The following is a 25952-nucleotide window of genomic DNA, read 5'->3' as shown; positions in this document are numbered from 1 at the left end:
GAAAAGAAAAAGATAAGAAGAAAAGAAAAGAAAAAGAGGGAGAGAAAAGATTACAAAATATAAAAGAAGGAAATGCGAAGGAAGGTAAACAAAGAGAGAAGAGAAGAGGTAGAGGAAAGTAGAGTACGAAACGTGAAGAAAAGACGGAGAAAAGGAGAGACGAAGGAAAGAAATTGAAGAAATAGCAAGGGTGGTTTATTTCATAGCTAAAAATTTCATATCCACTTCAGCAAGAAACCCGAGAGAAGGTGAAGGACTGACAGTATTGGTGTGTTGAGGGGCAGTGGTGATGGTGGTGTTGGAAAGATTTTTTTTTTATTTATTTTTATTATGTAGAAGAGACACGGGCAAAAAAAAAGAAAAAAAAAATGAGATGCCGGTACCGGAATAGGGTCCAATGCGGTAGTCAAAAATTGAAGGATAAGTGTCTTGAAATTTCGCTCTTGAAGGAGTTCAAGTCATAGAAAGGTGGAAATACTGAAGCAAGCAGGGATTTCCAGAGTTTATCAGAGAAAGGGATGAATGATTGAGAATACTGTTTAACTCTTGCATTAGAGAGGTGGACAGCATAGGGATGAGAGAAAGAAGAAAGTCTTGTGCAGCGAGGCCGCGAGAGGAGGGGAGGCATGCAGTTAGCAATATCAGAAGAGCAGTTAGCATGAAAATAGCGGTAGAAGATAGCAAGAGATGCAACACTACGGCGATGAGAAAAAAAGTTGGAGTCAGTTAGGGGAGAGGATTTGATAAGGTAAAGAACTTTTAATTCCACCCTGTCTAGAAGAGCGGTATGAGTGGAACCCCCCAGACATGTGAAGCATACTCCATACATGGACGGATAAGGCACTTCCACAAAGTTAACAGCTGGAGAGTGAGATAAACTGGCGGAGACGTCTCAGAACACCTAACTTCATAGAAGCTGTTTTTAGCTAGAGATGAGATATGAAATTTCCAGTTTAGATTATAAATAAAGACAGACCGAGGATGTTCATTGTAGAAGAGGGGGACAGTTGAGTGTCATTGAAGAAGAGGGGATAGTTGTCTGGAAGGTTGTGTTGTGTTGATAGATGGAAGAATTGAGTTTTTGAGGCATCGAACAATACTGAGTTTGCTCTGCCCCAATAAAAAAAAAAAAGAGAGAGATCAGAAGTCAGGCGTTCTGTGGTTTCCCTGCGTGAAATGTTTACTTCCTGAAGATAGGGTGTGTGTGGTGGTGTTGGTTGTGGTAATGGTGGTGCTGGTGGTGGTGATGAGGGTGCGTGTCGTGTTGGTGATAGTGGTATTGGAAGTGGGAATTGTGGCAGCAGCAGTTGTAGTATTAGTAAGGAAATAAAACGAAGACAAAGAAGGTCATGTTGGTGTTGTTGTTGTTGTTGTTGTTGTTGCTGCTGTTGCTGTTGTTGTTGTTGTTGTTGTTGTTGTATTTGAAATACCAGTAGTAGTAGCAGTAATAGTAGTAGTAGTAGTAATAGTAGTATTAGTAGTAGCACATTACTTCTACTAGTTATTTTTATTGTTTGTTAAATCTCGTCTCTTCTATACTCTTGATGTTCGCTTTAATATTATCTCAGTGTATGCCTTTGTTCATTTCATTCTCCCTCCAACACTGAAACACGAGTAACAAAGTGAAGGCAAAGCTAACACCTGTCGCTCTGTAGCACATGGTGACATCTCCTGTATCTTGAGTTTTGTTTTCTCTTGTGCTTGAGGATTACTCTCTCTCTCTTTTCCCCCCACTCTCTCTCTCTCTCTCTCTCTCTCTCTCTCTCTCTCTCTCTCTCTCTCTCTCTCTCTCTCTCTCTCTCTCAGACCTCTTCCTCCCCTTTTTATTCAGCCTGGCAGTATAATAACATCTTCCATTTAACTCGATATATTCTCTCTACCAAGTGGTTTTCCGATATGGCGAACTTGCATATGTAACTTCATTTTAGTACGTAGTGTTTCCATTATGAGAGAGTGAGAGAGAGAGAGAGAGGGAGAGAGAGAGAGAGAGATCATAAGACGTACATGGTAAAATTGGACTACCGAAAAATAGAAAGATCACGAAAGGGGAGGAGGAGGAAAGAGAAATAAATATAGACCAACATTGGAATGCCTAATAAAAAGAAAGCAGGTTTGAAGAAGAAGAAGAAGAAGAAGAAGAAGAAGACGAACAAAAATAAGAAGAACGAAAATAAGAACATGAACAAGAACATTATGAAAATTATCCAGATGATAGCAATAATAATGATGTTGACAATAAATATAAAATTAAAAGAAGAAAGAACAGTACGAGGGAGGGAAAGACGATGAAGAGGACGAGAATAACAAGAAAAAAGAAAATAGATGAAATATACATAAGACAGACGAAAAGACAAACAGACAGCCAGACGAATATACAAATAGACAGACAGACAGACAAATAGACAACGAGAAAAGATACTATTATCTGCCTATAGAGACTTCAAAGGAAAAACAAACTACGCATTTCCCTATTACCTTTGTAGAGAGAGAGAGAGAGAGAGAGAGAGAGAGAGAGAGAGAGAGAGAGAGAGAGAGAGAGAGAGACTTTGTATGTAAATATGTATAGATGGATGGATGGATGGATGCACGGTTGGATGGATTAGCGTCTCTCTCTCTCTCTCTCTCTCTCTCTCTCTCTCTCTCTCTCTCTCTCTCTCTCTCTCTCTCTCTCTCTCCTTTTCCTCTAATTTCTTTTCTTATCCTTTTGTTTTCATAGTATCGTATCCTTAATTTTTTTTTCTATTTTCGTCTCTTTTATTGTCTTAATTTTGTGTCCACGTCTTTTCTATTCTTTCCTTCCCGCTGCCTTTTTTCATTTTTTTTCCTGTTTCTTTTTCTTATTTGCATCTCCTTACCCCATCTCTGTTCTTTTCATCCTTTCCCTTCCCTTCCTTTTTTTTTTTTTTGGTGGGGGGACACTAAAAACCTGCTTACTGAGTGTTCTTCAATAATTCAATAGTATTTCTGAACCAGTTTCTTCTTATCTATCGAGATTGGGTCCTTTTCTTTTAGTCCTTTCCAGTTTTTTTTTTTTTTTTTTGCGAGTCTTTTCAAATTTTTCAAATGTTTATTTATGTCTATTTGCATGTCTTTATTTGAATCTTCCTGTATCGACGTTTAGTTCATGATAATACGAACCGTTTTATATGTACGATACGTAACGTAATGAAAAAGAATTGAATTTTAGATAGAAAAAAAAACTTACACAAATATTACAGAAGTCTCATAATAGTTTTTTTTTTTATTTATTTATTTATTAAGACTAAGCTGTTATATTTTTATCTAAATTTAAGTTTATCTGCTCTTACTCTTCCAAGATGCAAACTCTTCTACAAGTATAACACGTGACAAGAAAAGAGTTGTTGAAATGTGAATGAACCTAAAAATAATACGCCTTGAAATAATAAAGAAAAGACTCATGGTAATTATTTGAGAAATAGTTTCTTCGTCTTATTTTTACATTCTGTGCAAGATATGATTATCTTCCTCATCATAATATCTGTTTCTTCATCCTGACTTTCTATTTTTATTTTCCTCATCCTCCTCCCAAGAAACTACACACTATTTTGGTCAGACATGCAAAGCTTTAAGTTAGTCAGGCAGTAAGCCAATGTATGGATCAGTTAGTCAGTCAGTCAGTCAGATAGTCACCCACCACTTACTCCAGTAGTCATCCAATCTAGGAAACAAATATAACGTGGAAATTATTTATTAAACGGAGAGAAGAAAACACCAGATTGAATTTAGTGTGAGGAAAGATCAATGGAATACAACCGTCGTTATTGTCTGGAAGTAGCGAGCAAACTAAAGCTGGAGAGAGAGAGAGAGAGAGAGAGAGAGAGAGAGAGAGAGAGAGAGAGAGAGAGAGAGAGAGAGAGAGAGAGAGAGAGAGAGAGAGAGAGATGCGACACTCATTCTGCTAAACGACCCGAAATGAAGTCGAGAAAATGACCCTAGAAAATGATGAATATGACTTGATGACTTCCTTGCCTCGGATCATGATGCCTTTGTGTGTGTGTGTGTGTGTGTGTGTGTGAGAGCTATTCATAAGTACCTGCTGATTACTGTTTCTCTTCCTCGCTTCTCTCCTCCTCCTCCTCCTCCTCTTTCTCTTTCTCTTCCTCCTTTCTCAATGAATTTTCTGATTCTTCATTCTTAATATTCTTTCAGTCTTTATTAAAATTTCTCATCCTTAGTTACGTTAAATGTTTTTCCCTTCAAGTAGAGTAGTCGATTAATGGAATAGACTCAGTAATCAGGTTGTTAGTACCAAGTCATTAGGGAGCTTTGAAATCAGATACATGAATAATGATGGATAGTTGGAAATACATACGTATGTTGCATAAAGGGACTTCCACGTGCAGGGCTGACAGTTTCTTGCAGCTTCCCTTATTTTCTGATGCTCTTATATTCTTTAACTTGTACTCTTTTACCGTCTCTTAAGTGTATCTGCATGTAATATGAAATAGAAACAAGTCAGACAGTTTCGTCCACTGGGTCGTGTCACGTATCTTCTGCCATCTACGAATATTGACCCTGTTCGCTCTCATTGGGTCTTGTTTGGTCCTATTATTGCCCTTCATCTTTAGTGTGTGTGTGTGTGTGTGTGTGTGTGTGTGTGTGTGTGTGTGTGTGTGTGTGTGTGTGTGTGTGTGTGTGTGTGTGTCTGTGTGATTGGTCTTATTATTGCCCTTCATCTTTAGTGTGTGTGTGTGTGTGTGTGTGTGTGTGTCATATAAAACATCTCTGCAGTTTTCCACTGTGCTGTGCCACGTGTCACCTCGTACCTATTCGCTCTCACGGGGGCTTATTTGGTCACGTCTGGTACAAAGATACAACGGTGGAATTGAGAAAGAACTGAAAAGGATGGAAGTCACAAAGGGACAGAAAGAGCTAAAGGAGACTCGTACATGGCGCCAATCCCTGACTCTAGGAAAGCGGCGAAGCTAGGAAAGACTACACACATAAACCTAAACACACTCCTGATTTGCTCTCATAATATCAGAGGTTGGGAAAAATCTGTGAATGTGTGGTGGGGGAAAGGAGAGAGCTTAATAGTGTTCCCCGCTCACTGATGACCGCTTGAGATTCGAGTACCTCTGCGAGTCCAAGGGATTTCGTGTCCACGCGCAGATTTAATAGGGAGGGTTTGAGTGGCTGGGGTAATATTGAAATAGTAGTGGGTTTTGGAATGTGCTGGGTTTTCTCTTTGGTGGTGGTGGTGGTAGTAGTAGTAGTAGTAAAAGCAGTAATTAGTTTTACTGTTGATGTAGTAGCAGCACCAGTAGCAGTAGTAGTAGCAGCAACAACAGCAGTAATAGTAACAACAAAAACATCAATGGTAGTGGAAAGAAAAGAAAAAAAGCATGCTGGGAAGTAACGCGTGGCTTGTCTCTCTATATCTTCCTGGCTTTCTCTCTCTCAAGAAGCAGGAGATTGGAGCACAGTGAAACAGGAAGCGGCGCTCAAAGGGAGTTTATTCCGTTCAAAGGGAAATTATCATACAAATGTTTCCTTGCCTTAAAACATCGAGAGAAACAGATTACCAAAGAAATTACGAATTCACTGGAATGCTGGCTTCGGATCAGAGAGAGAGAGAGAGAGAGAGAGAGAGAGAGAGAGAGAGAGAGAGAGAGAGAGAATGAAAAAAAAGAAAAAAAAAGATGGGAGTTAAGAATGTTAGCTTCGTTTCCGAGAGAGAGAGAGAGAGAGAGAGAGAGAGAGAGAGAGAGAGAGAGAGAGAGAGAGAGAGAGAGAGAGAGAGAGAGAGAGAGAGAGAAACGTATACACACACACACACACACACACACACACACAATAAGAGGAAAACTACTGTAGTGTGAAATTATTCATGAATGTGACGTTTAAAATTTACTATTAATCCAGTGAAACCCACATTTGCATGCAGGAAATCATACGCATTAAGATTTACATATACAGAAAATAAGTGTGTGTTTCATAGTACTGTTGTGTGAAGGATCGGAACTGTATATGAATATTTGTAACATTTACACACACACACACACACACACACACACACACACACACACACACACACACACATGTCGTTGCTCTCACATGCAGGCAGTCTTATATGGGAGACGCCACACACCACCAATCTCAAACACTTTCTTTCAGTTTTCACTGCAAAACACTTCCACTTGTCACTGCAATCCCCCACACACTGTAACCAATAATATTTTTTTGATGTTGCTATGTATATTTTCAACCTCACGGCTGCAACATTAATAAACTGATTATCATTATTATTATTATTATTATTATTATTATTATTATTATTATTATTATTATTATTATTATTATTATTATTATTATCATTATTATTATTATTATTGTTGCGGTTGTTGTTGTTGTAGTTGCTGTTTCAGACACATACACACATATATACATACATACATACACACATACATACATACATAGTTTATAGTGCGTGAAATTGCTATGGTCATTTAACTATTCATTCTCTCTCTCTCTCTCTCTCTCTCTCTCTCTCTCTCTCTCTCTCTCTCTCTCTCTCTCTCTCTCTCTCTCTCTCTCTCTCTCTCTCTCTCTCTCTCTCTCTGTGTGTGTGTGTGTGTGTGCTTATGTGTGTGTGAGTAATAACTATTGGGATTGTAATATATAATTTTGATGTCAATAATTAATTAAACTAGAACCTTGAAACTGTATACATATGACAAACCCAGTACTTATCACACACACACACACACACACACACACCGCGTAGTGTAGTGGTCAACACGCTCGGCTCACAACCGTGCAGGCCCAGGTTCGAGTCCTGGAAGCGGCGAGGCAAATGATCGAGCCTCTTGTTATGTAGCCTCTGTTCACCTAGCAGTAAGTAGGTACGGGATGTAACCCAAGAGGTTTTGGCCTCACTGTCCCGGCGTGTGGTGTGTGGCGTGTGGTGTGTGTGGCTTCAGTTCTACCCTAAGATCGGTCACTATGAGCTATGAGGTCTTTCCGTAGGAGAACGGCTGGCTGGGTGACCAGCAGACGACCGTAGGTGAATGACACACACACACACACACACACACAGCAATTTCTCAAAGCTTTGATGGTTTCAAGTATTTTCGTGTATTTACCAGGAATTGCAGGTGATTATGTGTGATGTTTAACGAAGCATATACACTCACGTCCTTGGTGTGTGTGTGTGTGTGTGTGTGTGTGTGTGAGAGAGAGAGAGAGAGAGAGAGAGAGAGTAATCATTAGCAATCAACGTCCTCTTTTCTTTCTATTTCGCTTCCAACGCATCCATTCTCTCTCTCTCTCTCTCTCTCTCTCTCTCTCTCTCTCTCTCTCTCTCTCTCTCTCTCTCTCTCTCTCTCTCTCTCTCTCTCTCTCTCTCTCTCTCTCTCTCTCTCTCTCTCTCTCTCTCTCTCTCTCTGACGTGTATAATTCTTGTATGGAAATATTACATATAGCTTTCAGTGTGCGTAGTTCATAGCAAATATAAATGTTCACTAAATATTTAGCTTTTAGTCATCTGGCGCGCGCGCGCACACACACACACACACACACACACACACACACACACACACACACACACACACACACACACACACACACACACACACACACACGGGGCCAGGTGTGAATGTAATACAAAGGTGAACTGAGAGGAATGAGGTCAGATTGCTAGTCATTAAACACCCTAAGCCAGCTTAATGTAGTACTGACTTTCCTCTTCCCAGCCTTGGTCCACACACACAGAATAGGCGGATGAAGTGAGAGAAATAGGATCAAAATCGTGTTGTTCCTTTGACACCATAAGCCCGTGTATTGTGGTGGTGGCTTAACCTTTCCTAGACATAATACCAACTTACTTAAAGAAAAAAAATAAAAGAATAGATAAATAAAAAAAATAAAAAACTAATAAGCTATAGGTGAGTGGAGAGAAAGGCATGGGAAGGCCTCTTGTTCTGAATTTGCTGGTAACACAAGGGTGGTTATGATGAGGGAGCTTAGAATAGCCTCCAATGACCAACGGATCAGTGGAGGAGGTTTGGTGAAGGTTCTGTACGGTAGGGAATTACAGCAGGCGATTATAGTGAAGGAGTTATATCATTTTTTTTTTATATATATATATCTTAGTTATAATCAATGTTCTTGTAAGTCATTCACCTTCATTATATCTCCAGCTACTTAAATCAGCTTCCATAACAAACAGATGAGTAGAGGAGGGTTAGGAAAGGCCTCTCTGCTCCCTTGTGACTCATTACAGGTGATGATAGTGAAGTAACTCTATTCTTTCTGTACCTTTGATATTTTTTTTTATATATAACTCATCGACTTTCAACGTCTTTTTACTGCTATTACGTATTATTTCAGTTTTAACTTATGTGTTAGCGAGGGAGGGAAGGGAAATGGAGGGGAAGGAAAAGGCGAGGTAGGTCGAAGAAATGATGGAAGGACTGTAAAGGAGTGGATTTGAGAGAGAGAGAGAGAGAGAGAGAGAGAGAGAGAGAGAGAGAGAGAGAGAGAGAGAGAGAGAGAGAGAGAGAGAGAGAGAGAGAGAGATTATCATGAAAAAAGCTTAATGGATTTGACTTGTGAGGAATAGCGACTACATATGAACATCGGAGAGATTGCAGAACTGAAAAAGAAGGGAAGAATGATTTAGTTGCTCATACAAAAGTTCATTTTCTGTCTATACTGGCCACAGAAAATCTAGTTATTTTACGGGGTACTACAGATGTATTTTAGGAGCATACGATAGAGACGAGGAAAATTGCCATATATTTGTCAACTGTATGATAAATTGGGGGCAAATGTAGGAGTAAATGCAGATAAGGCAAGGAGGAGATACGAAGCAAGAATAGATTCAGCAGTCAGCTTGTTAGTGCCGAATCAATAGGGAACTAGAAACAGACTAAATAGATTTATACATGAAGCTGATAAGTAAAAATAGGTAGCTATGTTTCTTACAGGGACTGCCACGTGTAGGCTGGACAATTTTTTGCTGCTTCCCCTTCTTTCTTAAGCATTTATGCCCATGTGTGGTGGCGGAGAAAAAAAATATAGGATAAGAAAGGAAGAACCGGTGCAGATGTATTGTGGTTCTTCTCATAAAACGCTTTGTTCTCTCATTAGAATTATTTTCAAAAGGTACTGAAATTATTATCTTTTTTTTATGGTTCTCTCTCTCTCTCTCTCTCTCTCTCTCTCTCTCTCTCTCTCTCTCTCTCTCTCTCTCTCTCTCTCTCTCTCTCTCATTGATGATGTAGAATCCATGTTATACCATCTCTAGAATCACGAAAGCACCCTTGGATATCATAATAACTTCCACAAGAACCAGTAAAAAGTAAATCAGATAATCGTAAGACACCGAACCTTTATAGCGGGCCGTGTCTGGTTTATAATGAGGGAGTGTAGTGGTGTGCATAATAATACTTGTACACAACGCGTGGAAGAGCAGGATAGAGTAGAGGAGGGGAACGTAATCTCTAATGTATTGTAACTCAGTAATATATTTGCTATAGATAGCGTTTTTGTAAAAGAAGAGTAGAAATATTTATTAATTTACTTATTTAGTGCGATGCAACACTAGGGTTATATGGCGCCTTGGAAAAAAAAAAGTAAATGAAAAATAAATAAACAAATAGATAGATATATATATTCATGCAAATAAGTAAATAAATAAACTACTACTACTACTAATACTACTACTACTACTACTGTTAATGATAATAATAATAAAAATGATAATAATAATAAAAATGATGATGATAATAATAATAATAATAATAATAATAATAATAATAATAATAATAATAATAATAATTTTAAGATTGAATCACACACACCAGCAAATAAACCAGACTAACTACACCAATTATACATCATACTAATGATAATAATAACATTAAGGGCACCACAAGTTAGACCAACAGTAAGCCACCAGACCCACACAGGATCAAGGAGACAAAAAGAGAAGCAGCTTATCGAACTAATAACACGACTCGGAAACAAGGTGACAGCGAGGCGAGGTAGTTTCAGCTTGGGGTCTATTAGGTGGAAAGAGCCGATGTTACCTGGGATTGTAGGAAGATCTGGTGACATGACAAGCTTACTAGATCACCGGCCCTTCTACGAGAAATATCAAGGGAGTTTAGAGTAGAAGAACAAATATTAGCCCTTAAACTGCTGATGAGAGACACTAATTAATCGTAGATGACACTAGTAATCATAGGCATTAGTAATTCAAGACCAGTTTATGCTAATACAGGCGTTTGAATAAGAAAAGTTAGGTATATCAAGCATTAGCCCTTAAACTGCTGATAAGAGACACTAGTTAATCGAAAATGAGATTAGTAAGTGTGAATGCAAGCACTTAGTCGAGGAATATGAAGGAAGTTTAGGGCAAATCAGACATGTATTATTTGTATTTACCTGTTGATGACCATTAATTCTAGAAAAGACAAGTAATTTAAACGATTCTATTGAACAAAAATGCACAAATAGACACTTGAAAGAAATATATGAAGGGAGTTTAAAGGAAATTGACACCATATTAACTCTTTAGCTTGTTGTAATAGACTGCCAGACTTACACGACAAAAGTAATACTAGACGATTTCACTGTGCATTTTATTGTTGCTGCAGACGCGTCAATGAGAAATGTCGAGGAAGTTTAAAGCACATGAGCAAGGGAGAAGGAAAGGGGGAGACGAAAGGAGAGGAAACCTACCGGCAAACTATTAACAGAGAGAGATGTCAGAAGGGAGATGTAATTCGAAGTCCCTGGAGGAGGAGGAGGAGGAGGAGGCGGAGGAGGAGGAGGAGGAGGGGAGATACAGCAGGAACAAGGCAACCTATCGCTCTTCTTGCCCGTAGGTAATTTCTCTCTCTCTCTCTCTCTCTCTCTCTCTCTCTCTCTCTCTCTCTCTCTCTCTCTCTCTCTCTCTCTCTCTCTCTCTCAGACGTCCAATTTTATGGTATCTTTAACCTGATGACATTTTGTATCCATTTATTATTATTATTTTAAGGAAATGAGTGGTACTAGATGATGACTAGTCTTATTTTAATACACACACACACTTATAACCTCTCATTTTTTCTCCCTTAAATAAGAGAGAGAAAAAAAAATAGAACACCACATTAACTTATACAAAGCCACCGAAAATAGCTACAGAGATGTACATGCATAGACTTCAACATAACACTGCACACATGAACTGTTAGGCAAAGTGAGGATGAAAAAAAAAAAAAAAAAGGGGTCTCACTGCCAGTTCTCCCCCTCCTCCCTCCTATTTCTCCACCTCCACTCTCCTTCTTCCTCGCCTCCAGCCAGCCAATGAGCGAGTATTGTGCGCCATAAAGTCTCCAATCAGCTGCAGGGAAGGAGTTAAGCTCGGGGACATTTTGGTGAGGGAGGAAAGAAAAGAAATGTAAGGTTCTTTGTTCGCGTTATATTGGCACAACAAACTTCATGTCTTCTTCTCTTCTGCTCGTCCTCTTATTGTGCTTTTCGTTTTCCTCTTCCTCCTAAGTCTTTCTTCTTCTTTCTCCTTTTTCTCCTCCGTATCTTTTTCTTCTTGGCCTTTTTTTTTTGTTTTTGTTTCTTGTTGTTTCTCCTTACGTTTTTCTTTTTCCTCATTGTTCTGCTCCTCCTCTCATTGTGTTTTTCGGTTTCCTCCTCCTCCTCTTCCTCAGCCTCCATATCCTTTTCTTCCTGTTTTTTTTTCTTCGTTCTTACGTTTTTCTTCTTTCTCTTCGTCGTCCTCTTCCTTATGCTCCTCCAATTATATTTTTTGTTTATCTCTTTCTCTTTTATAGATGTTTACAAAGATACCATGCATTGTTTATAGTGCTGTGAATTGTTGGAAATCGTAATGAAATGGTCAAAATCTAGTTCCTTATCTTAGTTTAGATCTATTATCAATTCCTTGTCCTATCCTGATTACCGACCCTGATGATTGTCTGTATGTCACCTTTGCTTGACCAGTGAGTCTATTCCAGTCATCTAGTATCTTATTTGAGAACTAATCTCATCCTCTCTATTTTAAATGTTACTTTGTCAAGATTGAATCTGCAATTTCTTGTCCTAACCTGATTGTTAACCCAGGAAATTTTGCTTATCTTACCCTTGCTTAACCACTAAGTATATTCCAGTCTAGTATCAGTGTATTCCACTTTAGTATCATATTTAAAAAGTAATTTCTTATCTTTATAGAACTATTATTTTTGAACCCATTATTTCTTGTCCTAATTTGATTACTTGCCCTTGGAATTGTGCATATCACCCTTGTTATATTCCACCCCGTATGTTCACTGCCCAACGCCACACGTGCACTGCCTTTGTTGTACGCCAATTATATGAATGTTCAATAACAAAATTACCAAACTGTTAACAAAGTAACGACTTACAAAAGTATCGGGGGCATTATGCAAATGTGCAAATATGATGAGCTTTACGTCAACTCATTACTAAGCTCATTTGCAGCTATTATTGTGTAGGATCATCCATTTCTGTTGTGCTGCAATAATTATGAGTGTAATGGCACGTGGGGGAATGTGTGTGAACAGTGTTGGGTATACGTATATTTCACTGCGTATCATGTATGCTGTATGCTTAGGCTGGTAATGATTTGCATAACATCACACTATAAAAATAACGTGATAATTCATTAGTTAGTATTGCTGATCATAATTAATGTTAAGATCTAAGAGCTATCTTGTGTCTTTTCTTTTATTCCATGTACTTAAATTTTCTTCCTAAATATTTTTCTTCCACTGTAAGATATTATTCATGTTTCCCAATTTCAATAAAAATATACCATCTTCCTAGCCTTTTGTTTCTACTTGTATTCGAAGTCTTTCATTTCCGCTTTAAGACTGTCTGTTCTTTCTCTTGCAATACTTAGATTTTTATAGGTGACATGAAAGGTTTCCTAATTCAAAGGTAAAACTTATCTTTCAAATTTTTAAACTCCATCCATATTTCATGGCTTTCATTTCCTCCTCGTCTTCTATTATCCCACAAACTCCTTTTTGTTCTAGTTCCTTAATCTTTACACTTTGACATTAATGTTTCTAAATATAAAACAAAATTTATCCTTCCTTTCTTCTAGTACTACTAATACTTGGTGTCTTTCCTTTCGCCTTCCTTTTTTCGTCCAAAAACTCATTTCCCTTTCAATTCTTTAGTTTATATTTTTGGAATATATTAATGATTCTAAATATCAAAGTAAAACCAGTCTCTCTAATCTTCATACTTCACGTCCTTCATTTGCTCCTCCAAGAGATTTGCTGGATTTCCTTCCTATTCCTTTGTGCTTTTCTTCTTCATCGTCTTCTCTCCTCCTTCCTTCTCCTCACATCTCATCGCATTCACCACCAAATCCTCTTCCTCCTACTTCTCATCCTCTCTCTTCTTGGCGCACGCTTCAGGAGGTGAGCACCTTTGAACTTACCCGTGCCCGACCTTTAATCACGCAGGTACAGGTAGGAGTCGGCAGGCAAATGGCAGCAGGCATCCCTCTGTTGGCCCGCCCTCACACTGGTGATTAGTGCGCTCTAGTATCAGTGAGTGAAGTGATGCGTGGTGTCTTCCGCTGCTGGTACTGTTAGGGAGATGTTTAATTTCTGGTGATTTTTGATAAGGGCATTGGATTATGGATTTCTTATTATGCCTTTACTTTTTTCCTGGATATTTTTTTTTTTTTATATGCAGTGATGAATGTTGTATGTTGTTAGTACTATTAGGATGAGTATTTTGGCTTGTGCTTTTCAGTTGGATACATTAGATGGGCTTTTATTTATTTATTTATTCATTTATTTATTTATTTTTATTTATTTATTTTTCATTTATTTTTTTTTTTAAGGGGGAACTAAAGGGGATGGTTATCTCGATCTTGTATAAGTGAGTGAAATCACGCATGTTCTCTTATGCTATTAGTACTGGTGGGAATGAGTATTTCTGTGTATTGTATTTAGGTGAAGGAACTGATAGGGTGTTTGTGGCGTTTGAAAATTCCATCACCTAAAAATAGCAAAAAAAATATATCCTAATAGTACAGATAATATGAGCGTATGAGTCGCTTCATTTACTGTCTTATGCTCTTAGTGCTATTTCGATTATGTTTTTCTTTTTTGGGGGGACTTTCCTTTTAAGTCAAAACATTAGATTGTTAGTTTGTGGCTACTGTGTCTGTCTTCCTCAAAATGTCGTTATATTTTTTTTATGTGAAGTGACGCAACTCTTATACTATTTGTACCAACAGGAATTAGTGTTTTGCTGTTGTTTTTAGGTGAAAGAATTGAAATGTATGTTTGTGAATACTGTGTTTCTGCTTGTTTCTAAAAATGTCGTTTATCTGTGCGTGTGAGTGAAGTAACGCATGTTGGCTTATTTATGCTGCTAGTGCTAGTAGGAATATGAATTTTTGCTGGTGTTTTTATTTTATTTTTAGGTGAAGGAATTGTATTGTGTTTCTGCTTCCGCATTCCTAAAACTCTCATTTTTTTGTGTGTTAGTTTTTATTTATTTATTTATTTATTTTTCTTTAAATGCTGTGTGGAGTTGAGTTTTTTTTTATTGTTTCAGTGAGTTTTGCTTATGTACTTTTTTTTAGTTTTTTTTTTTTTTCTCATGCACTATAGTTTTTTCCCCCATTTTCTTTTACACAAATCCAACAGTGAGGATTTATATTTCCCGCAATATTTTGTTATGTTTCCATTTTGCAAAACGTACTCCAGCTGTTTTTTTTTTTCTCGTTTTTTTTTTTTTTTTCATAATCAAAATTCGCTTTCTTTTGTTTCATTCTTTGTTTTCAGTCGTCCTTGTTTTCGTTTACATTTTCAATAAAAATTCAATTATTTTTGCTTTTGTGGTTTATATGTTATTTTTGGAGAAAATTGGTCTTTTTCTGTTTTTTATATATATATATATATATATATATATATATATATATATATATATATATATATATATGATAACATATATAACAATATATATATATAAACATATATATATATATATGATATATATATATATATATAACATATATATATATATATATGATAATATATAACAGAAAAAGACCAATTTTCTCCAAAATAACATATAAACCACAAAAGCAAAAATAATTGAATTTTTATTATTTTGTATATATATATATATATATATATATATATATATATATATATATATATATACTCGTATATATATATATATATATATATATATATATATAAATATATATATATATATATATATATATATATATATATATATATATATATATATATATATATATAAATTTTTCAATCCTTTTTATTTTTTTTTCTCTTTTTTTGTCTCAAGTTATCGTTCTTGTCTTTCTCATTTTTCAAATTACTCCCTTTCTGATTTTACGTGCTTGAATTTTCAATTTTTCTTCTTCCTACTCTTCTTCCTGTTCCTGATCTTGTTTCTTAAAATCCTCCTCCTCCTCCTTCTTCTCCTTCTCCTCCTCCTCCTCCTCCTCCTCCTCCTCCTCAATCTTCTCCTCTTCCTGCTCCTTAATCTAGTTTCTTATACTCCTCCTCCTCCTCCTCCTCCTCCTCCTCCTCCTCCTCCTCCTCCTCCTCCTCCTCCTCCTCTTCCTCCTCCTCCTCCTCCTCCTCCTCCTCCTCCTCCTCCTCCTCCTCCTCCTCCTCCTCTTCCTGCTCTTCCTTCATCAGGCAAGTACACAGGTAAGATCAAAGACATAGATGACTAATTCACCTCCAGGTTACCGTCTCAAGGGCCGTGTGTATGTGTGTGTGTGTGTGTGTGTGTGTGTATGTGGTGTGTGTGTGTGTGTGTGTGGTGTGTGTGTGATGTGTTTGTGTGTGTGTGTGTGTGTGTGTGTGTGTGTGTGGGTGTGTGTGTTCAGTGAATGTGATGTAGAGCATTTCATGTGTCTTCTTTTATAATTAATTTTATATTTAAATAAATCGATTCTTTTCTTAAACCATCTACTTATCTTTGCCTATCTGTGATGTTTAGCCGTACTGGACCTCAATTATTCATACTGCTATGAATTTTGTTATAAAATATGAGTTCCTCATGCGTAGGTTTATATGCAGTATTTAAATAATGAATGCTGTGTAGGTATATCGAAAGACACAAAATAAAACATACCACTTTCAGTACTTTATTATTAAGACTGATAATACACATAATGTAATCCACAAACAAACATCTTACTCCAAGAATTGTCATACCTAATCATAAATCCTTGGTGTATGTAGTAGAGCCACTGACCAAGACAAAGAACGATGATAAAAAAAAAAAAAAAATCGATACATAATCCCGTTCTCCATTAAAAAAATAAATAAATAAATACAATTACAAAAAAACACCACAATAAAAAAAAAGTAAATAAAAAAAACAAACAAACCACTGCCAATTTTTCACACTTTCCTTTCTCTTTTTTCTTGCAGGCGAGGCGGGGACGATGTGTGGCTTGTGAAGTGTTGAGGCTCCGGATCCCCTTCAGCCCTCGGGTTGCGGCGCTCAGGAGTAAAATGCGGGGGAAAATGTGTTTGCGTGGCTGGCCTGGAGGAGGGGAAGGCGATCCGTTGAGGCCGCCAGAGGACACAGAGAGGTGGGGGTCGTGGTGAGCGTGGGAGCGTGAGGGTGAAGGCCACTTAGAAGGGGGGAGAGTGTGGCGGGGAGGCGAGGGTGAGAGGAAAGCAGGGGATAAGATGAGGAACCTGGAGAAAAAGGAAAGTGGAAGTAAAAGTGAATGGAAACAAAAGAGATGGAATGAAAGAAGGAATTAAATGAAAATTTTTAAGTAAAGTTAAGGGGGAAAAGCAGTTGATAAATTAAGGAAGCTCGAGAAAAAAAAATTGCAATGGATAAGTTAAAGAAGTTTGGGAGAAGGAAAAAAAATCAATGAAAGTAAACAAAGAAAAATAATAAAAGAAGGAACGTGAAGGAAAATGATAATTCTGAAATTATTTTTTTAAAGTTAAGTCAAGGTGAGTGCAATGTGGAATTTTTTTCAGATACGTTAAGGAAGCATGAGGAAAGGGCAGTGAAGTAAAAGACAAGAAATGGAGGTATGAAACGATAAATGTTAATGGAGAAGGTTTTTTTTTTTTTTTTTTTTTTTTTTACCAAGGAAGCGCAAGAAAACAAAGAAAGTTGAACGAACATAAGAAAAAAAATTAATAAAAAATCGACAAAATGGTTGTATGGAGGGCAGACTCATCTCAGATACGAGAACGGAGAAAACAAGTTAAAATCTCTGTGCACATTATATATAAAAGAACAAAACTACCAAGAATGATCGCCCTCTCATCCACCATAAGCCCCAAGTATTTGTCTAACAATCTGAAATGAAAATAGGATAAAACAAAAGGAAATAAAGGAAAATAGAAAAAAAAACACAAAGCTTGGTGTGGTAAATTGAAAAAAAATACATCGGGAAAATACAATATAAGTGAAATACTTTAGAAAAAAAAAATAAAGGAAATGAAAATTGATTTAGGAAAAAAAAAAGAAAAGGGAAAATAGAGGAGTTAACAGCGAAACTCAGGGGAAGTGAACAGACTGACACGGAAAAAGAGATGGACAGAACAAGAATAAAAAAAGGCAATAAAAATGAAATAGACCATAAAAGTTAAGTAAATGAAATCGGAAAACGAGAAGAGAATAAAAAAAAAATAAGAATAAAAGAAAGGTATCAAATAAGACAATTAAAGCCAAGTGAAGTGAAAAGAAAAAAAAAAATAGTGGAACAAAAAAAGAAAAGAAAAGTCAAGTAAACTGAAGCAGACGGAGAGAGTTAAAAGAGAAGGGAAAACATGAAGTCAATGAAAGTTCAGTGAATAAAAAAAAAAAAGATCAAGTGGATTAAGTTAACGACTGACTGACTTTTTTTTTGCCGCCGTGAAATTAAATGAAAATTGATATCTAGAGAAAAAGGAGAAGAGGGAGAAGAAGAAAACGAAGAAGGAAGAAAAAAAAAAGAAAGAAAAAAACCTTTCCCAACACTACGCAATACCCTTCAACACCGCAATAACACTGCTAAGACCACGCCAACACCCTCCCAACACCAGTAAGGCCCCGACTCACCGGTCAACACTCAGCCAACACTGCAATAACAGCAACACCTCTCAACACCTCACCAACACCAACGACGCCCTACCAACATCCCGCTAACACCACATCAACATCTCGTCAATTCAGGTAAAGTCACTCAAATCCCACCTTTGTTTTAGTTGCTTTCCAAGTGTGTTTCTTCCTCAGGTGTTGCTGATTGGTGTTACAAAGGCAGCACAAAGGTAAGAACAGTGTGTGTTGCTTTGTATTGCAGCTTCTTAATGTACCTGTTGCTTCTGTGGTTTGAGTTGCTGATGTTGCCTTACGTGGGGTTTTACTGGCGCTGGTTTTGTGTTACTTTGAGCTGTTGATGCAGTATGTTGCTTTGTTAGGTGTGTTGTCTTAAGTGTTGCAGCGTATTGATATATTTCTTTGTGTAGTGTGTAGCTTTTTTTTATGTAGGGGGTCACCGGCCAAGGGCAACAAATTATAAGAAAAAAAAAAAAGCCCACCGAGGATAAGTGCCTTGAAACCTCCCTCTTGAAAGAATTGAAGTCATAGGAAGGAGGAAATACAGAAACAGGCAGGGAGTGTGTTGACTTATATAAAAGAAATACCCAAGCTTTGTGTGCGTGAGGGAGGGTAACAGTTTGTTTGTTCTTTATATGTATAGATTGTACAGGAGATTCTACGGATACTCATGAATCCTCTCGACTAGCTTGTTATTTTATCGTGTAAAAAAACTGCTTACCTGAATGATTAGCTAACACTTCCGACTATGCTGACGTCTTGCTGCGTCTTGTCTCTTAACCCAAATATTGTATTGCAACATCTTCATATTGGCTCTTTAATGTGTTGCAACGGAGAGGTATTGCTTTGTGTTGCAGTGCGCTATGTTGCAAGTTGTGGCGTGCAATAGGATTTCTTCACTATCGAGGTAAAAACAAGTTACAAATAGTTGAAAGAGAGAGAGAGAGAGAGAGAGAGAGAGAGAGAGAGAGAGAGAGAGATGAGAGAGAGAGAGAGAGAGAGAGAGAGAGAGAGAGATCCATTTTACTTATTTACTTATTTGCGTTGCGTTATTTCTTATAGATTCCAAGAACTTCTCTTGTGTTTATGCGCCTGTTATATCTATATTTCTACCTCTGCATATTTTAACTTGATATTCTAACCTCTTTCGTATTTTTTTATGTTGTACATCTACCTACGTATCTACCTCTCTGTCTTTTAATCTGATACTCTACCACTTTTGTTCTTTTTTTTTCTGTTATACATCTACCTACATATCTATGCCATCTTTTTCTCTGACGCTGTTCCATCATTCTTTTTCTGTTCTACATTTACCTACGTGTCTACATCACCTATGCATATCTTTCTTATACACTGTACCGTTCTTTTTTTTTCCTTTTTCCCTTCAAGGCGAACAATTCTTTCACGTTCTTTTGGAATTCGCAAAATGTAAAGAACATTTTTATTCCCCACACGCGGCGAGCAAGAGGAGGAAAGAACTAAACATTCGTCTAATCGTACGTAGAAACCCAAGTGCGTCGGATTTTTACCATTTTACATTCACCCTTATCTTTTATGCGTCGCGGCAGAGGAACAGAACGTACCGCCGCCGCCGCCGCCGCCGCCGCCGCCGCCGCCGCCGACGCCGCCGCCGCCGCCGCCGCTGCCGCCGCCACCAGCTTGCCTTGAACGAGGGAGAAAATAATGAGTGTGTGCGGCAGGGAAAATTTTGACTCTGGAAAAATGACAGTTTTGCCCAAATCTCTTGCACGTGACGAGACTGGGAGAGGTGAAATCCCCGTTGAAAAACAGGAATATTTCTCAGCTAGGTAGCCTCTTTCCCCTCACTAGCGAACCCCTCACCTCTCCACTCCCCCTCCTTTCATATCCCAGAGCCATCCCCTCACTCTCTCTTCCCCTTTATTTAACATTCTCACGTGCTCTCATCTTCCCTTTAGTTCCCTGTTCAGTCCCTCCTCCTCCTCCTCCTCCTCCTCCTCCTCCTCCTCCTCCATCCTCCTCCTCCTCCTCCTCCTCTCCTCCTCCTCCTCCTCCTCCTCCTCGTTCCCCCCTCGTGTTTCAAAGCTATCCTTATTTTCCTCACATGCTCATAGTTACTTGACTATTATCTTTTATTTTCTGTGCTACTTATTTGCTGTTTACCGTCTCGGAATTACTCATCTGTAACCTTTTTGTTTTGAATTAGCCTTGCTTTCTCTATAATTTCCTGTCAGAGGTGTGTTTAAATACTTAATTATTTTTCTATGTTCTCCTTTTGTGCTTCTATTTTTTCCACAGGTGCTCCTCGTGAATTATGCTTTACTTTCTCTTTTATTTCCCATTTACTTAATATATCTAGCGTAATTCTTCCGCCACTGACTTTTTCTTCTGTTCCTTCCTTATGGTTTTAAAAGTGACCTAATTTAAACTGCATTCTACAGTTTTAAGGACCTAATGACACTATTAATGTCACGTCTTAAATCTGTCTATCTGTCGACCTATCAACCAGTCAGTCTGTTTATCTGTCTATCTATCAAACCATCCATCCATCCATCTGTCTATATTTTTATCTGTCTTTCTATTTATCTATCTGCTTATCTATCTACCTATCTATCTGCTTATCTATCTACCTATCTATCTATCAGAAAATCGTCCCCTGTCACCACCATCACTAATTTTATCTGTGTTCTTGAATCCATCATTTGAGAACTGAGCTTTCCCTGCTTCCCTTTCCATCAGTTCAATAACTAACGTCCTTTTCTCCCGGTCTCACTCCCTTTCCATTAATAGTCTTCTGGTTAGTAAGCAGGATAAGAAAAGAAGGAACGCATTCAAGCTTCGTAAAATTAGGTAGAAAAAAAATGGGTTCATAAATAGTGTGAAAAGACTGGAACACACTTTGTAATTACGTTATTTGTGTCGAGTCAAAAAGAAGTTGTAAAAGAGGATAGGAAAACTGTGGCTGAGGATGATAGGTGGAAATGGATTAGCATGTTTATTCACGAGGACTGCTACGTGTAGGTCTGATACCGTCATACAAGTTTCCTTATTTTATAGTTTTGTTATGTTCTTATATCTGGAAGAGACTCAGTAGTTAGATTCTCGGTACCAAAGTAATAGGGTTCTTTAGAAGATGATTTGGCAGATTTTTGGAGGAAGATAACTGGAAATGGAGAAGCATGTTATCATACAGGGGACTGCCACGTGTAGGGTTGATGGCTTCCTGTATCCTCCCTTTTGTTCTGAAGTACTTACATCTCTTTACCTCCTCTCTATACCATCCCTTCACCTCGCCTCCTCACCTCTCTTCCACGCAGCTCTGTATCTTCCATTATGTTCTCAAATACTTAAATCTCTTCAGCTCCTTTCTGTATCACCCCTTGACCCCGCCTCCTCACCTCTCTCTCACACAGCGCTGCACCTTCCTTATGTTCTCACGTAATTAGATCTCCTCACTTCATCTCTATACCACCCCTTGACCTCTTCTCCTCTCCGGTTTCACACGGCCCTGCAGCTTCCCTCTCCCCGCAATCCCTCCTCTCAGGCACTCTCGCCTACCAGCAAAGAGGGTTAGAGGCATTACTCAAGAACGAAAGCGAGATTAATGTTTGTAATCGTATACAGCGTGATAGAGAGAGAGAGAGAGAGAGAGAGAGAGAGAGAGAGAGAGAGAGAGAGAGAGAGAGAGAGAGAGAGAGAGAGAGAGAGAGAGAGAGAGAGGGGGATTTTAAAGATGAGGAAGTGAAAGAGGAAAATAAATAGAGATGTGTAAAAGGATACTAAAAGAAGGAGAAATATTGAAAAAAAACATTATTAAAGAGAGAGAGAGAGAGAGAGAGAGAGAGAGAGAGAGAGAGAGAGAGAGAGAGAGAGAGAGAGAGAGAGAGAGAGAGAGAGAGACGTGGAGGGAGGCGCTGGTAAAAACAGTATAATACAGGAATTATGGAAAAAAGCGTGTGAAAGAAGAAAAAAGGAAAATGAGAAAAGTAGGGAGGGAGGATGAAAAACAGAAAAATGTAAGGAAAACAAGATACGAGGGAAAGCAATGGAGATGAAAGAAAGAAAATATTTAAAAAAATATATATAAAAGCAAGGAAGAAAAAAAGTATTAAAAGAAATAAAAAAAGAAGGAAAAAAACGAAAAGAGAAATTAAAAAAAAATATGGAAGGAAAACAAGGTGTGAGAAGAAATGAAGAAGGAAGTAGAGAAAAAGGGAAGAAAGGAAGAAAATGAGACAAAACGAGGGGTGAGAAAAAAATGGAAGTAAGAAAAGTGGGGAGATAAAGGAAGAGAAACGGAACAAGAATAAAAAAAATAAAGTAAAAAAAGTAAGGAAATACATAGGAAGGGAGGGAAATAGAATGAAATAAAAAATGAAAACCAATAATAGAAGAATGACAGGAATGAAATAAGAAAGAAAGGGAAATTCAAATGAAGAAATAGCAGATAGGAAAATAAAAACTATGAATGATGTAAATTGAAGTTAAGTAAAAGAAAGAGAAAATAGAAGAAAGCAGAGACATGAAAACAAGAGAAAGAAAGGCAGAAAGCAAGGGATTAAAAGTAAGAATACATAGAAATTTGGAATAATAAATGAAATGCAAAATACGTAGAAAAATGGAAACAAGGAGAAACGAAAAGAAAGAAAAGAAAAAATACGAGAGCAAAATAAAATGAAGATATTGTAAGAGAAGGAAAATAAATGAAATGAAATGCAGGACAGGAAAATGAAAGCAAGTAGAGAGAGAGAGAGAGAGAGAGAGAGAGAGAGAGGAGAGAGAGAGAGAGAGAGAGAGAGAGAGAGAGAGAGAGAGAGAGAGACGAGTAATGAAGAGAGGAAATTGGAAAGGAGAGGATAACACAGACATGGGGAAAGAGAGGCCAATATCAGACGTGGCACAGAAATAAAGTCCACAAATTGAATTCTATTGTGCAATATTTTAAAAGCTACACCGCAGATATGTTTTTTTTTTTTTTAAGGTCCGTTTCGTTTCTGCCAAAAAAAAAAGAAAGAGAAAGGAAAATGTAGGCGTGAGTGTACAGCTGTGGAGAGAGAGAGAGAGAGGAGAGAGAGAGAGAGAGAGAGAGAGAGAGAGAGAGAGAGAGAGAGAGAGAGAGAGAGAGAAACACTAGCGATAAGATAAGTAAAATAGTTAAAAAAAAAGTTAATGGTGAGAGGAAAAATAAATAAAGGAAGAAACGCGTGTTGAGAGAGAGAGAGAGAGAGAGAGAGAGAGAGAGAGAGAGAGAGAGAGAGAGAGAGAGAGAGAGAGAGAGAGAGAGAAGGGTAAATATAAAGACAATAAAAAAGCAAAAAGGATAATGAAAGTATTAAAAAAAAAAACGAGGAATTATTTGAGACATAGAGAGAGAGAGAGAGAGAGAGAGAGAGAGAGAGAGAGAGAGAGAGAGAGAGAGAGAGAGAGAGAGAGAGAGAATCTTGTTACGCTTTAAGATCACCACCAGACCAGTGTGTGTGTGTGTGTGTGTGTGTGTGTGTGTCTACATAAAAAGAAAAGCGATGACACTTCCATTCCCTCGCACGACATTTGGTATGGGTACACCTCCTCTTCCTCCTCTTCTTTCTCCTCCTGCTCCTCCTCCTCCACCTCCTCCCTTTCTTCTTCCCTTCATTTCCTCCTTCCTTCCTTTTCACAATTCTTATCTCGGTTTCTCTTCCCATTTTCTGCCTTTATATTTGTTCCTTTTCTTTCATTTTGTTTAATTTGTTTTCCTTCTGTCATCACTTCACTGTTGTTGATAAGACTACAACTACTACTACTACTACTACTACTACTACTACTACTACTACTACTACTACTACTACTACTACTACTACTACTACTACTGCTACTACTACTACTACTACTACTACTACTACTACTACTACTACTACTACTACTACTACTACTACTACTACTACTACTACTTGCTTGGAGGTGAAACATTTTGTTATTGGCGTCCTTATTGGATTATCTACGAGTAAAGCATTTGATACCATTGATCACAATTTATTTCTTTACAAATTAAATTACATTGGAATCAGAGGAGTCACACACAGGCTATTTAAGAACTATTTGAATAATAGAAGACAAAGTGTATATTGTAATAAAAAATATTCGGCAATTAAACAAATAAGTAAAGGTGTACCACAAGGATCTGTTTTAGGGCCTATACTTTTCCTAATATACATAAATGATATAATTAATGCTAGTTCCAAAATTGAATTTACCATTTATGCTGATCACACTGCCTTATTAATGAAAGATGTGGATATTGATACATTGCATGAAACTGTAGCTAGTGAGTTAAGTAATATCGATCTTTGGATATGAGCGAGTACTTGGCCTTCATTCCTATATAGATTAGCTATTTCACAAAATAAGTTCCTCCGATGTATTTTCCATAAAAAGAAATTTGATTCAACAGATGAAATATACCAATCTAGAAAAAATTCTTAAAGTGTCTTCAATACATGAATACTTCACTTTGTTATTGGTTTTTAAAACAATTGGTCCTAATTCAGTGTTCAAATTTAGAGAGCATTCCTGTAATACTAGGAGTAATAATGTAAATTTATCCTTACCTGTATTCAGGACAAAACTATTTAGAAATAGTATTATAAGTTTTGGTCCAGAATTTTTCAATAGTCTCCCTTATGATATAAAAATCCTGCTTAGAGGAAGTAATTTGATTAAATTTAAAAAGGAAATAAAGTTATCTGTTATATGTATAAAGCTAGATACAGCATAATTATTTAATGAATTTGGTAGGATAATGTTTTCATTGTAATTGTCATGATGGTTGAGATCCTGTTGTATTCTGACTTACATTTTATGTTTTGTCAAGTTTACCTATTTACTTTGAAATATTGTACTCATTACTATTATACTACATTACATTGAATTAGCAAGGTTTTCTTATGCTTGTTCACCTTGCCACAATTTGTTATTTAATTTATCTTAAAATATGTCCGTCTTAGGAGTTACGACTCGACAGACTGTGCCAAGCTGTATGTTTGTTATGTCCTCACATGTTTGTAAACGTAAACAATGGCAATAAATTTACTTTACTTACTACTTGCTTGCTTGCTTGCTTGCTTACTTACTTACTTACTTACTTACTTACTTACTTACTTACTTACTTACTTACTTACTTACTTACTTACTTACTTACTTACTTACTTACTTACTACTACTACTTACTACTACTACTACTACTACTACTTCTACTACTACTACTACTGCTGCTGCTGCTGCTGCTGCTGTGCTGCTGCTGCTGCTGCTGTTGTGATGCTGCTGCTGTGCTGCTGTTGCTGTGCTGCTGCTGCTGCTGCTGTTGTGATGCTGCTGCTGCTGTGCTGCTGTTGCTGCTGTGCTAATAATAATAATAATAATAGTAATAATAGTAATAATAATAATAATAGTAATTGTAATAAGGTAAAGAATAACTAAATATTCTGATGCAACTACCACCACCACTACAGCACACTTACCAGCCCCCATACCCTAACACACGACTCTTCCCCGAACAGTCACCCCACCCACTTCCCAACACACACACACACACACACACACACACACACACACACACACACACACACCTGCGTTAAGTCAATATAGACCCCACAAACCATGAATAAAAATAACAAAAAAAAAAAACATGCAAATTAGACTCGTTTACACACGCGCTGAATGGAGGTCGTGCGCGCGATGTACGTACACTCAGACACGTACACATAGACACGTACAGAGACACGTACACGGCCAAGGATATAATCATATATCATCGTGAGTGGAGTGTTTTTAAGTACGGTCATAAAGCAAGATAAAATTGTGAGTGTGTAAAGACGAAATGAAAGGAGGAATAGCAGGTGGAGGAGGAGGAGGAGGTGGAGGAGGAG

The 25952-nt window shown here is 37.5% G+C and overlaps 1 long non-coding RNA gene across 1 annotated transcript in view; it reads left to right on the top strand.

Annotated features, from left to right (window-relative positions):
• The window catches only part of LOC135113241 (uncharacterized), a 163308-nt gene extending 146864 nt beyond the window's left edge, over window positions 1–16444 (top strand). Inside the window, exon 3 of the long non-coding RNA XR_010274768.1 lies at window positions 16431–16444. This is a non-coding gene — a long non-coding RNA (uncharacterized LOC135113241). The remainder of the gene's footprint in view (window positions 1–16430) is intronic.
• The last annotated feature ends 9508 nt before the right edge of the window (window positions 16445–25952 follow it).

This window comes from Scylla paramamosain, chromosome 25, assembly GCF_035594125.1.
Source record: "Scylla paramamosain isolate STU-SP2022 chromosome 25, ASM3559412v1, whole genome shotgun sequence".
Lineage (NCBI taxonomy): Eukaryota > Metazoa > Arthropoda > Malacostraca > Decapoda > Portunidae > Scylla > Scylla paramamosain.
Note: the sequence above shows the minus strand (reverse complement) of the source record. Positions and strands in the feature narration are given on the sequence as shown.